We start from the raw sequence: 13,261 nt of genomic DNA, 5'->3' as shown, positions 1-13,261 counted from the left end.
ATTCTTGCTTTTTAGACAAAAAAAGAGCTAATTATTGGTCCGTGTTTTCAGCGCAGGTAAATCATTTGCAACACCAAATTTTTAGTGAAAAAATATAAAACAAAGAAACTAATAATAAATCAGCTCGTTGTACAGGTCAAAGACACAAACCAAACAATATTTGGGCAAGGAAACTGAATATGTTGAGTATAAGCGTTCTTGTACATTGATGAAGAGGCACATCCACAAATATTTCTAGAACATGAAAAGTAATGATTTGCTTTTATTTATTACTCCAAATGTATTTTCTTTTGCGTCGTAGTTTTTCTCTGCTGATCAAAGAGTAGCTGCATCCAATTTAGAAATCACAAGGTTTCATCGTCAGGACACGCTGAATCCACAAGTTAAAACTCTGTCGAGAAACACGAGAAGATGAAAGCATCCATGGGTTCTAGATGAAATCCGGCGTGTATCAGGAAGTCAATCAGGTTCTGAATGTACTGTGCTACTGGATCCCACTTCTACCACAAAAACTGTATATAGAGTGTGTTTGACCAGTAAAGACAGCCGTAAGGCTTGAAGTGGGATCAAGATGCCACTAGTCCCGGAACTTACTTGTTATGTTATTACAAGCCAGTTTTTGTTCCAGGATCCATGGGTGCTTTCAATTTTCCTGGTTCCGCCACAGAATATTCACATGTGGATACTCGATTAACCCCATCGTCTTTGACGGATGCCTTAATAAGGAATCTTATAACTCTGAAATCGAGCGCAGTATAATTTGATCATCGGAGTAAAGTAATATAGCTGAAAGGAATATATATTTGTTGCAATAAATAAATCAACAGCAGCCAGCATCTGTTTTAATTTTTTTTTTAATTTTTATTTGGCAGTCGATGATATCAGCAATATTAACTTGTATTATTGTACGTACTTTGAATGAAGCCATCAAGTAGCTAAATACGTTTTTACACCTGTGGATAGATACACAGCGTAATGTGTGTTCTTTTGGACTAAGATAAATGTCGAAATTAATTTCCTAAGCAGATTCCTCGTTTGTAACAGTGTGAAAATTAATTAGTATATGTTGCATAGTACACATAAAGCTGTAAATAGCTGCAGATTCCTAATGATGAGAGTTTGTTTGATGGTAATGTCAATTTAGTTTACTAAAAATTATCTAAAGAGTGAAAAAATGTCAAATTCTGCTTATGGTTAAGAGTCAATTTGAGCCTTGAAAGCAGAGCTGGGAGCAGAAGAAAATCTGATGTAATGAGTGAATTGTTGTAAACGTACGAAAGACTGCACTAGGAATATTTTCTTGTATTTCCTTGTTCTGAATAAACCTTTATCTAAGAAAATAAGTTTTTGCACAATTACATCATAAGATAGCGTAATATGTGCTCTTTTAAACTTGTAATGGTGAAATCAGACTGGAATCCGTATGATCTCCTTGCGCGCAGTAATCGTTGAATGTAGACAATGAGCCGGCCGGAGTGGCCGAGCGGTACTAGGCGCTACAGCCTGGAACCGCGCGACCGCTACGGTCGCAGGTTCGAATCCTGCCTGGGGCATGGATGTGTGTGATGTCCTTAGGTTAGTTAGGTTTAAGTAGTTCTAAGTTCTAGGGGTCTGATGACCTCAGAAGTTAAGTCACATAGTGCTCAGAGCCATTCGAACCATTTTTGTAGACAATGGAGGAAAGAACAGCAATCGATCGCGAAATCCGTGGTTTTATTACAGAAGGTCAAGGTTTCAACTATTACATAGTCATCTTCGGTGTATATAAAAAGAGGTAACGTTAGTCAAAAGTGTCACGTAATAAACAACACTGGTAGCCGTAGGGCGTACAGCAATGTAACGCAAATATGACTTTGTAACAGTTGACTGAAGATAACTAAGTAATAGTTGAAATCTTGATCTGCTGTAATAAAACCACGGATTTCGCGATCGATTGCTGTTCTTTTCTCCATTGTCTTTAATGGTGGAAATTTTATTTATTTATGTAACCTGATTTGATTAGGGCCATCGGACCATCTCTTACGTCGGACCAGGGTTTCGTCTTTTTAGGCAGCAGTAATGGAAAGAGTAAAAACAAAAATTATTTTTTGCCAGTTCTGCGAAAGGTTAAGATGCAATTTTGGCGCTTGACGACAAGGAATATAACGTCCAAGTTAAGGGGGGTAGGATGTGAAACGGGCCGACTTGGAGCAGGAGAGGCACCACAGGACATTTTAATTTACACTGTCTATACGTTTACAAATAAATTCATAAAACTTTGTTAGCATGACCAGGAAGGATTCAGGATTCACACTCATAGCAGAGGAAGTTCAAAAACATAACAAAACAAATTTTTTTTTACATGTGAAATTTCATCATTTTTTCACTTGGTATTGGCTGCATTTGTTGCTGTAGGTACACTTTTCTTCATAAGTAAGAGAGATTCTTCGATGAATTTTGCACAGCATAGAAACCATACTTACAGGTGTATGAAACTCTAGAATGTCCCAAATCTGTTAAAAACTATGGTAAAAACTGAGATAATTAACTATAAAATTCGAGTTTTCTCTAAACACGAAGTTTAAAACGTAACAGCCCATTCATTTTTCCATAGATTAAATAAATTCTAGAGTTTCATACGCCTGTAAGTACGGTTTGTAAGCTGTGAAAAATTCATCGAAGAATCCCTCTTACTTATGAAGAAAAGTGTACCTATAGCAACAAACGCTGCCAACAGTAAGTGAAAAAAATAACGAAATTTCACATTTAATAAAATATTATTTTTTCGTGTTTTTGAACTTCCACTGCTATGGGTGGGAATCCTGAGTCCTTCCTGGTCATGCTGATAAAGTTTTATGAATTTATTTGCAAAAGTATAGACAGTGCAAATTAAAATGTCCTGTGGTGCCTCTCCTTCTCGAAGTCGGCCCGTTTGACGTCCTGCCCCCCTTCAAAAATGGTTCAAATGGCTCTGAGCACTATGGGACTTAACAGCTATGGTCATCACTCCCCTAGAACTTAGAACTACTTAAACCTAAGTAACCCAAGGACATCACACAACACCCAGTCATCACGAGGCAGAGAAAATCCCTGACCCCGCCGGGAACCGAACCCGGGAACCCGGGCGCGGGAAGCGAGAACGCTACCGCACGACCACGAGCTGCAGATCCTGCCCCCACTTAATGTAAGAGTTGCTTTAAATGTAAGAATGACTCCACCATGTCGTGTTGCTCGATATTAATTTCCCCCTTATTTTAGGTCCCTTCACCGCCGTAGACCTCAACAGAGAAGGCGGCATCACCAGAATGCTAGCTAGGAGCTGGGCCACTGGAGAGGTTTCGGTGGCGGGCGCGCAGGAGCGCCTGCGAGGCCGACACGCCGCGCCGCCGGCAGGGGCTGCGGGAGCGGCGGGGGTGGGGGATGGGGAGCGAGGGAGGCAGATCGGTAAGTGAATTATAGGAAGAACACTGTTCTTACTGTGAATTAGCAGGCCCAGGCCCGCTCGCGCTGTTCCGGTCGATACGACGCCGCGGCGCGGCAGCTGGAGGAGGTGGCGATGGCGGCGCCCGAGTTGGCGTGCCTCGCCGGCGACCGACCGCAAACACACGCAACAGTCCAGGAGGGACGCCCTGGCCGTCAAACACACCCGGCAACGCTCCGCTGTGCGCCGCCAGAAACGGCACAGTGGGGCAGATAATACGTGCGGCAGAGCATCGACTGTTATCCGAATACCGATCAGCCGAAACATCGCTTCACCGAAAGCGCTCCACTCGGTAGTTTCATATTTGCGTGTGCGACACGAAAAGGTTCCACAGGCGCTGGGTTGCCCACTTCGGGGGTCTCAAATGGGTCAAATGGCTCTGAGCACTATGGGACTTAGATCTGAGGTCATCAGTCCCCGAAATCTTAGAACTACTTAAACCTAACTAACTTAAGGACATCACACACATCCATGCCCGAGGCAGGATTCGAACCTGCGACGGTAGCGGTCGCGCGGTTCCAGACTGAAGCGCCTAGAACCGCTCGGGCACAGCGGCCGGCAGTTCGGCGGTCTCTCTCTCTCTCTCCCCCTCCTCTTCCCCCCCCCCCCCCCCACCTCTGCCACCTCCTGACAAGGGAATCTCCCCATCGCACCCCCCTCAGATTTAGTTATAAGTTGGCACAGTGGATTGGCCTGGAAAAACTGAACACAGATCAATCGAGAAAACAGGAAGAAGTTGTGTGGAACTATGAAAAAAATAAGCAAAATATACAAACTGAGTACTCCATGCGCAAGATAGGCAACATCAAGGAAACGTGAGCTCAGGAGCGCCGTGGTCCCGTGGTTAGCGTGAGCAGCTGCGGAATGAGAGGTCCTTGGTTCAAGTCTTCCCTCGAGTGAAAAGTTTAATTTTTTATTTTCAGACAATTATTATCTGTCCGTCCGTCCGTCCGATGCGAAGTAACTGCGCCGTAGTATGGGGACGCTACACCTAAACAAACATCGAAACAAAACATATGTTTTGACACAGCACAGGGAAAACTGTGCGACTGTGAAACTGTTGCATTCATTTGTTGCAGTTTATGTGACAAACTCTTATGTATTCATCACTTTTTTGGGAGTGATTGTCACACCCACAAGAAAACCTATATCGGGCAAGGTAGAAGAATCTCTTTATCCATTCGCCAAGTGTACAAGTTAGGTGGGTCGACAACATATTCCTGTCATGTGACGCACATGCCGTCACCAGTGCCGTATAGAATATATCACACGTGTTTTCCTGTGGAGGAATCAGTTGACCTATGACCTTGTGATCAAATGTTTTCGGTTCCCGTTGGAGAGGCACGTCCTTTCGTCTACTAATCGCACGGTTTTGCGGTGCAGTCGCAAAACACAGATACTAAACTTATTACAGTGAACAGACACGTCAATGAACGAACGGACAGATCATAACTTTGGAAAATAAAGAAAGTAAATTTCTCACTCGAGGGAAGACTAGAACCAAGGACCTCTCGTTCCACAGCTGCTCAGGCTAACCACGGGACCACGGCGCTCCTGAGATCTCACTCTCCTTGATGTTGCCTATCTTGCACATGGACTACTCAGTTTGTATATTTTGCTTATTTTTTTCATAGTTCCGCACAACTTCTTCCTGTTTTCTCGATTGACCTGTGTTCAGTTTTTCAAGGCCTATACACTGTGCCAACTTATAACTAAATCTGAGGGGGGTGCGATGGGGAGGTTCCCTTGTGAGAGTCGTCGGCGTTGCTGCTCTGTGTTGACGTCATGAGACTTTGCCTGTGACGTCGCCATGTTGTACTGTTCGCAAAAGTGACTACCGGTAAATGTCAACGCGTTGTTCTTAGCGTTTCCGATTAAAATATGACTACATTGGAACGTCGCAGATCCGGGCTCGGACGGTCCGGCTTCCCGCTTAGCCCGCCCATCACATTTCCAGTGTTTGTTTACCAACAGAGGCCGCTGCTACAGTCAGGACAGAGCCTGTCGATGGCTTATCGTCTGCCACATGGATCAGTAGGTAGTTGGACAGTTGCTAGGTGCGGCAGTTCCATTACTTTCGGTATGAACTTTTTTTCTAACTCGATCAAAACTGTTGACAATGTTCTTCTTACATATTAAAGTGTGTTAAACTAAAACATGGCACCAACTAAATGTAAACATGTGATGCTGTCTTTACAAGCGGACGTTGAGCCCAGTGACGTAAATGACTGTATCAGTACAGCTGATGTTGACTGCACAAAGGAAGCAGAATTATCTGAAGACCAAGTCATTGGTGCTGTAACTCGAACAACCGTTGAGAACGAGAAACATGATGACAACGAAGACAGTGAATCGAAGGCTCGAGTATCACATATAAATGCTTAAAACGCATTTGATATAGCGTTTCAATACGTCGACCAATGCTCTAGGTCTAGCCCAACAGACATTTTGTGGATTAGGAAATGCCGGAACACGGAGGCAAAATCAAAGTTGTCGCCTGCTAAGAAAAAGAACATTGCAGAAATTTTTCGTCCTTCTTTGGATAAGAACTATGTTTTCATCGTGTCATTTCTCATGTTTGAAACGGTTAACTGCAAATCAGTTGCCTGTCAATGCAGAACTGCAGTAAGGTACGTGCAGATGTGAAACGTTCACTCGCAGTAACAATATATTACTTTATGATACAGACGTATTGTACAGTACATGCACTAGCTGTACGCCACTCTTCCGTGTAAGATTTTTCGGTGTGTGAATGTTTTGTTTCCGGTTTGTTACTGTTTTGACATGGAAGAACTTTTCAGATGGTATTTCCAGTTGAACATTAAAGTTGTGTTGCACTGTATTGTGACGGTATGGATTAATAAAGCTTTTCTTCCGGTTCAAAAATGGTTCAGATGGCTCTGAGCACTATGGGACTTAACATCTGAGGTCATCAGTCCCCTAGAACTACTTAAACCTAATTAATCTAAGGACATCACACAAATCCATGCCCGAGGCAGGATTCGAACCTGCGACCGCAGTGGTCACGGGGTTCCAGACTGAAGCGCCTAGAACCGCTCGGCCACATCGGCCGGCTTTCTTCTGGTAATCCGCCCCTTTTTGCGTTCCGAACATGCTCCTTCTCCCGCAGGGCACGGATTAGCGAGGTTCTTCTGTACCTGAAGATATGTGCTTAGCTCGGGTATACGGAGTTGAAAATGCAACAATATCGGACATTACAAAGAACTGTGATGTCACTACAAAATATGCGAGTGTGTGGGGCAGTGAAGATAGACGTTTGCACATAAAAGCGGCAAAAATGGCAGTAAGCTTGTATTGAGAAACTACACAAAGCTTGGATAAGCTGCTTCCTTCCACACTGCTCATAAACAATGTTTATCCAAGCTGTTCGGGCTGATTAAAGAATCTTGAGGATCTGACGAAAGTAATGGGTAAAATATTAAAGACTGACTCGGATGTAACGTTAATGACCCTAGCTGTCAAATACTGACCGACGAGGAAATAACTGTTAGTGTCGCCGGTGGCCACGATACTTGTGACTACAAAGAGCCTAGAGACAAAGACTGTGCTGCAAAACGACCATCCAGTGTGGAACATTTTCACTGCTTCGAGAGGGGTATGAAGCGATTAGAACTACGAGAAGAATGTGACGCTGTCGAATTGTCTTTAAAATATTGTAGAGAGTGAGCGAAAAAAAGTCGAGTCTCACCTCTCAAGCAAAAACAAATGTTGTTTTTTTTTCCTACATTGTAGGCTACAGTGTTAAAAACCATTCTGAACTTTCCAAAGTAGCTACGTAGTTTGTCAAATTGCCTACGTTATTTGTAACAAATGTACAGTTCTGTGTTTAATTTCGAGTTTCTTTGCTAGAGTTTCCTATGACCGTTGGTACATGTTTTCGTAAATGATCGGTTATCTGAAAAACAGTTCTCGAACACACGCGCCACAAGTTATTTCAGAAAGTGGATGCTCTGCTGTGCACTTTACTAGATCCTCAAACGTTATCTCGCTGCGTGAAAAACGAAGATAATAATATGTTAGGGCCACACCACAAATTTTCTGTCAATACTTGTACAGGTCTAGACTGACCAGAAGAGAATTTTGAAATATTGAGAGATGAAGTTGCCAATTCATAAAGGGTCCTATACTTAGGTATTGTGGTTCAACATGAAGCAAGTACTCGCCTCTGTGAGCAGAATCATTTGCCTTCACCTTGCTACAGTTCCTTCAGCCACTTCTGAATTATTTCACGTTTCAGATTAGTCTTATTCCACCAGGCTTACGCGATTCAGTTCATCCATCACCGAAAGTTGTGGCGCAAGATTTCAAAAATAGGTCTGGTATCGCTGTGGACCTGCTTTAATATTCCCAATCCAGCCACTCTGATTTAGGTTCCACGTGGTAGTAGAACGTCAGGTTGATCTCTACAACAGAGCTGCATGCGATTATCTTCCACCATCTGTGAAGAAGACTCGTACTCCATCTGCAACTACTCTTCTGCCGATATATCAAATACTGGAAAACAGATCTTAAGGGTCCCCAGCGCTTTCTATCTTAGCAACAAGTACTTTGTTCGTACCTTTCTTGTATCACCGGCCAAGCAAGATGAAAGTACTGAATGCCAGTACCCTGAGAAATGAAACAGCTTTATTTCGCTGTTGAGAACAACGAAGTCGCACAAACATTGTTAGGATAATTAGCACATCTTATTCAGATTGTTCGTAGCTGAAGCGGCAATGGAACATTCCACTCGGAGATTCCCCAACGCTACATGTACGGCAAGGACTACTATTTTCATTAGTCTTCTTGTATGTTTTTATGTCGGAAAATGGGAGATAATCGATTTTAAATAAATATTAGCCACAACAAAACAGCTTCTGGGACTGAAATGGCGAAGTATTTTCTTTCGTTTACTTCTGGACGAAAATACATAGTTCTCTGCGTCCCATTTCAACTGTCTGCTGCTTTATATTAAGCACAAAATACATTAGTCGAAGGTCCTTGAGAAATATAGTACAGACGTTACTGTTAAGCGTATTTTGTGGCCTGTGGCAGGACTCTGATATTTTCAAATGTCTCGGCAATACAGTTCCGTGTTGGAGAGAATGTCAAGAGAATCTGCGAGTAAGAAAAAAATTTCTCTTGTCGCACACAGAAAAAATATGTAATGGAGTGAGTTGGAGACACCTGGAATAAGTAAAACGACCGTGAGAGAAACAACTCGAGAAATGAAGAAGTAATTCGAAAGGAGACAAGAAAACAAACACAAGCCAGGAGATAGTAATAAATGGGCGTGCTCAACGTCGGAGAAACCGAATAATGTGTCTAAGATATTTTATATCCCTTTCTATTTGCACTCGTGTCAAATGTTGAAAAATACAAATTGCCGCAGCCGTCGAGATAGTCCTTGGATGGCGGCTGCAGTGAAAATCGGTTTGTAACGACCGGCACGACATCGATAACGCGGCGAAGGCCGACTTGGATCTTACGCAGCACCCATTCGCTAAGCACGAGGGCGACTCATTTTGGTCCACTTTGGCGCCAACAGAATTAGACCTAGCACGAGCACTGTGTCCGGGGTACGACCGTAGAAGGATTTCTAATTAATTAGCGAAAAGAACGAAACTGGAGAGAGCAAGTTTTGGTCGCTGAACGGATGCCATTACAGAAGATTCCAACACTGTCCATTCTAACATGCAAGTTTAACATTATAAACAACGTAACGAGTAAAAAAAGGAGCTTTTTCTGAATTTTTCTACAGGTAGGAGAATTGCCAAAGGCAGATTTTCTTCAAGAATTATGATCTAGGTAAGCAACTATTCTCGAACCAGGTACCTGGGCTACCACGAACTATGAAACTTCATCCTAGTATACCAAGAGTTACGAAGTTAACTTGACCGGGGAAAAAAGCTGAGGGTAAGGAATTTCGTGGAATTCTTTGTCCGCTGATATCGTTCTCCGATATCCCGTCAATACTACCAGTTCTGAAATACTTGTGAAGCGAAACCGAAATATTTGCACCAGCAGGGCACGGCAGAAGGTGGGAGGAGGCTGCTTCCTCACACGCTGTCAGGGCCAGTCGAACTGTGACCAGGAGAAATCCGCGGACAGCTGTCGGGAAACTGGCGGCTTAGGTTTGTTGGCGCTAGCCGGGAGATCAAAGGCTGTCTGCGGTGTCGCTACGACCAGGTCCCACTCGCCCCGAAATAACAGAAGATGCGCGCGCAGGTCCTTCGCGTAGTGTATCCCACAGACACTGCTTCCCTAAGGACGAGCTTCCAGCGGTGCGTACAGAATAAGAGCGCCATTCAGTCGGGATACCTTTGTTGCCCGCTGTTTTCGCGGCTCCGTGCCAAGTGGCAGTTGCCAAAAAATTTGTAAACGGAGAATAAAGTCATATAAACGACAGGGTTCTTCTGAGAGCTGCGAAGTGCACAACATTGACAGTGCATCTCATGCTGCTGGTAAAAATCTAGAGACAATTAAAAAGAGAGAGAAAGAGAGAGAGAGAGAGAGAGAGAGAGAGAGAGAGAGAGAGAGAGAGGGAATAACGCCTACAACCTGATCTAGGCAGGCTAACCAATTTCAGTGTTTAACATGAAATTATGCTTCCGCCAACAAAAAGTATAAATTTACACATTTTTTTAACCAACAGAATTTTTGCTCTCCAGCTAATAGTCTCGTTTCTCGACATATCTTGTATATTCAAATCCGCCGGTAATGTATGGTGCACACGTCATTCTCTTACACCGTAGTTTTCAGCCTGTTCCAACGATTCTTAGATTGATCACCTTACAAATAAACCGCTTGTAAGGTTTGGTGGTCTTCTGTAGACATTTTCCTGTGAGTACTCTATAATCTCAAAGTTATTGTCCTCTAATACGTACAGCTGTCATATGTCTGAAGGTTGACTTTAACACTGCGGTGCTTTACTAAGCATGGTCCTGCTGTAGGCGGTATGTCATTACCTTCCTCTGACCTTACAACCGACTTACGCAGCCAGTTTTAACATGACACCGAGTTATCAGGAATTTCTAACATCTCTAACTTAGTTAATTAGTCTGCTCCATATCAAATATCCTGTCTGTACCTGTGTGGATTTAAGCGTTCAGTGAAACTACGGTTGTCCTACCATTGCTGCACACACGTGATGCTCTTTCACCCAATCATTATTCCTGAAAAATACTGATAAATCCAGGTAACGATGATGGAGGTGGATAGCGGTCACGGACCTTTCTCTCTAATGTGGACGATAAAGCCTCAACAGTCCTGAGATCTAAAGACTGTGGTGGCCAGGACAGATGCAAAAATTCATCTTTGTGCTCACAAAGCCAGTCCTAGACGATGAGGCCCGAGTGATCAGGGACCGTAGCGTCTTGGAACACAGCATCACCACTGGGACCAAACACTGTGCCAGCGGATGGCCTGATCAGCCAACGTGATCACGTACTCTTTGGCAGTAATGCGACCTTGCAAAGTAGCCATGGGCCCATGGAATACCTAGATACGGCGGCCCAAATAATCACCAAAACACGGCCATGTCTCACTCTTGGGACGTAAACTCGACCGGAAGTTGGAATCACTTTGAAACAAGTGTCTTTCGACCGCGTGACATTCTTCCATTGCTTCAAGGTCCAGGTTTATCTGTTAGGGCATTTGCATCACTGATGGGTGGTTTCGAAATTCCATCTCGGTCTGCTGTCACCTGTATATGGAGCTCCTCTCTTGTTGTTTTGGTGCTGACATCGTTCGCAACATTGAGTTCGGCAGTGGTCTTTGCAGCAGCCGTCCTCTTTATTTTTCGTCGCAATCCTCTGCAATGACCGTCTGTCTCGATCACTCAACACACACTTTAGTCTGCGTTGTGATTTAGCGGATGATGTTTTCTCGCTTTCGCTGTATGCGATATAAATCTTCAATTTGATGTCTTTTGAGCACGTTGGCTACATTGTTAAGAAGCACCCACCATAAGATAATCAACAATTTGCTCAAGTTCGAATGCACTGAGCTCCGACATAATGCACTCACAACTACACAGACTGACAGTTGCATAGGTGCCGTTCGTGATCAAATGCAACAGCACAATCTGCAGGCTTTTCTGGCATCTGCGTTTATGTTCAAGCATGGCTTTCTCGCGGTGTTTCGGTGTTTTCGTCCACCCCCTGTAAGAGGGAAGGCCGTGCAGCCTTCTGTCGTATCTCTATGCGTACCCAGATGTGGGAAAAACTGCGACCAAATTTGCCAGAGGACCGAATCCACAGTTATCAATCCAGCGTGTGGATTCGTTTTGGATAACATTTACCAACTAGCAAATTAACGACCTAGGAGTTAGGTTATAGCAGAAAGCAATTATGGTACACACGTATTTGCCAACAAAAACAAAATTATTGTCGTAATTACTTTTAAGAAATAAAGACAAAGGCCACTGAAGAAAAGTCTTGTCGAAAGTAGTAGTTAGTTTTTGCCACAGCATAATTATTAAGGTCGGCATTTATTACTGGTACCCCGCTTAAGAAAAGAAAAATATGACTGAAACCTTCTGAGACAAACTCCTGAAGACGGGGAAAGTAAATAATTTGTCCTTCACGCTTTTCTCTTGGAATCTCTTGTATCTGAAAAATTATTCGTATTTGGGTAAACGTATCAGGTGTCAGGGAATATTCTCAAAGGTTGTTTTGCTTGTTTTAGGCGAAAGCGCTGACACTGAAAGAATAAGCAAAAGCGTTTTAGATCGTTCAGGTGCAAAACAAGCTATAGGCTGGGGAAATCGCTAAACCCCCAATAAGTGGATCGCTCTTTGCCCTTCTTAATTACCGCAGTAAGTCACACAAGCAAACGAAAGGAAATCGCGACGGAAAACCTGCGAAAGGCGGAGGCGCGCGCACACTGGGGCCGCTCCCAAAGGGCGCCAAGGAAAACATTCTGCGTTTGAACGAAGGTGAAATTTCATTCGCAAAGTCGAGCAGATTTTTTTGAATAGATTATTTTCAAACGTCATTGGTCTCCAGAGTGAGTATTCGATTAAAAAGAAAGGGGAAAAAGGAAACGGGGAGCCACGGGAAGGAGGTGATTAATTACGGGCAAAGCGAAGCGATGCGTGTGCTCGCGCCGAGATCAAACGTACGGTGCCTAAGCGGCAGCTATTCCGCCCGCGGTTTGGAAATAAATTGGGAGGGGCGGGGGGCGGCCGGGGGTTAAAATGAGTAACGGACGCGTCCGAAATTTATTGGCACGTGTTCAGAGATCAAACGGCCGCGGAGCCGGCCCGCTGCGTGAGAAGCGCAATTCGATCTGTGTCGCGACCAGAAATAAGACGAGACGGACACGACGCTTCGACCCCTCGCGACACAAAGTTTTGTAAGAGCTGCTGAAGCGGCTGGTTACTCCATAAAGAGAATGAAATAGTGCTAATCACCAACGACAATATATTTCATGGAGCATCTCTCACCGTAGCTAGTAAATTTGCCATTCGACCGGTCGATATCACCATGTTGAAAACCATATCCATCCGATACGAATTTTCACCATAATTACTCCGCCGGGATTCGCACACTTCACAAATTGCGAACAATATTTATGTTACACATATGCGTTCTATAACCATAACAATTCATAGCAGGAATAAGCATTGTTCTGGCGTTAGGCTTTTTCAAAAGTGATGGATATGTTCCGATGCAACTGGACGATAATTCGACGGAAACGGGGAAGGGGTAATTTTATATAGCCTTTTGGAAATAAATTCTGGACGCATACTGGGTTAAAAAGGGTAATATGTTTCTGGATTTCTTGTAGCGTCCATGT

Source organism: Schistocerca serialis, chromosome 9 (genome assembly GCF_023864345.2).
Source record: "Schistocerca serialis cubense isolate TAMUIC-IGC-003099 chromosome 9, iqSchSeri2.2, whole genome shotgun sequence".
Lineage (NCBI taxonomy): Eukaryota > Metazoa > Arthropoda > Insecta > Orthoptera > Acrididae > Schistocerca > Schistocerca serialis.
The sequence above is the reverse complement of the archived record's forward strand: the minus strand, read 5'-3'. Positions refer to the sequence as shown.